Source organism: Nannospalax galili, unplaced genomic scaffold (assembly GCF_000622305.1).
Source record: "Nannospalax galili isolate Female #2095 unplaced genomic scaffold, S.galili_v1.0 scaffold1151, whole genome shotgun sequence".
NCBI lineage: Eukaryota > Metazoa > Chordata > Mammalia > Rodentia > Spalacidae > Nannospalax > Nannospalax galili.
In genome coordinates, this window is record NW_008329807.1 from 358,585 (window position 1) to 360,549 (window position 1,965).

Consider the following 1,965-nt stretch of genomic DNA (forward strand, 5'->3'; position numbering starts at 1 on the left):
GTTTTGTGGCTTATATACAGAAAATAATTCAGAACTAGACATCTTACGGCACAGAAATGGGAGTTAATAAAGATATTTTAATATAGGCTTAGGCATGAAGATCAAGAGAAAGTGAAAGTTTAAGAGAAATAAAGCACTCAGAAGAAACTAGTACACCCCTGAGAGCACAGATGGGGCCTCGCAAAGAAGGGCTGGAGGAGGTAATGTCCTCTTAAGGGACAGTAACAGCTCACTGCATTTACAAGAGTTGTGGTTTGTGGTGATATTTGAAGTTACTATCTTAAAAAAAATATATATATATATTTATTTTTATTTCACATGTATGAGTGTTTTGAGTGCATATGTGTGTGTTAGTGTGTGCAATGCCTGAGGAGGCCAGAAGAGGGCATTGGACCCCTCCCCTCCAACCGGAGTCAGGAAGCATTGTTAGCCTCCATATGGGTGCTAGGAACCAAAGACAGGTCCCCTTTAAGAGCAGCAGTGCTCTTAACTACTGAGCCATCTCTCTAGCCCCTGAAGTTACTATCTTTAAAGGATTGCTAAAAAACACAAATGAGCTCATTGAGTGGTTCATGGGGGTACTAGACAGGATTATAATTGATAAGGCAAAAGTGCAGCTCCCAGTAACCATGTAGAGCAGCTCACAACTGACTTTAATCACAGCTGCTGGGGACTCCAAAGCGTCTGCTTCTGTGGGTACCTGCACTCACATACACATACTCCCACCCCCACACCCACACATATACACACACCTGATTAAAAGTAAAACTAAAACATAAAAAATTGAAAGAGTAGCAGTTATTAAGTATCAGGTAGCTATGATGTCAGTAAATCATTAAAACTTAAAGTAGGGGCTGGCAAGATGGCTTGGTGTGTGAAGATGCTTGCTGCCCAACAGCGCAAGCCTGAAAGCCTATGCACAATCTCCAGAACCCACATAAAGGTAGAAAAAGAGAACCTACTCCACAAAATTTTATTCTGACTTTTACATGCATGCCATGGCAAACACACGCCTCCCTCCCCACATACATCATATATAATGCTGTCTAGGGCGCAGGAATCCACTCCCCCCATGCCCTACCAATTAAAGAATTAAAAGACAGGAAAGAAGTGTTACTGTGAATCTTGGGGAGTCGCAGCAGAGCTGCCTGGGAAACAGAGGGGGTGCTTTAAAAAAAAAGAGCATGGAAGCCCCAAGTATACTTGAGCTCTGGCTAGCATCCAAAAGAAAAACAACAACAACAAAAACAGAAAAGAGGAGGAATCAAAGCTCAGAAAGGTGGCAGACCCAGCCAAACCACATGGTGACTCTTAGGGACTGCACAAAGAGCAGAATGAGTTCCTTTTTTCCCTCAGAATTGGTTGGTTTGGGCTATTGCAGGGGATTGGATAGGCTAGACAGAAAAAGGGAAACTGATTGGTTCTTGCCACAGGAGCCTCCCCTGCTGGGAGGTTTGAAAGTTCCACAGTATAGTTCAGTCCAGTGGGAAAACCAAGGCTTTATCTTGGAGAAGCAGCAGGAAGTAGGCCATCTTAAATGTTTAAGTGTAAAATACATTATTCTACCTAGAGCCTCTTTTCCAGTCTGTATCCTGTCTGCCTGTCTACTGGGGAGCTATCCAACTCTCTCTCTCTCTCTCTCTCTCTCTCTCTCTCTCTCTCTCTCTCGGTCATAGATGAAAGGTGCAGCTCTGAAATGCAAACAAGAATCTATTAGCCTCACCTTCCTCTGGGGCATAACAGGAGTCATTCCATTCACCAGCATCTGGCAGAAAGCAATGACCAACTTGTGAGATGCAGGCAATAAAGATATTTCATGATGCTTGGAGAGATGCTATGTAAGGATAGACCTGGTTGGGAAATGCAAAGCTGACCTTTGCACACCAGGGAGAGAAAGATGGCAGCTTCAGATCATGGTTCTCTCTCTCTCTCTCTCTCTCTCTCTCTCTCTCTCTCTCTCTCTCT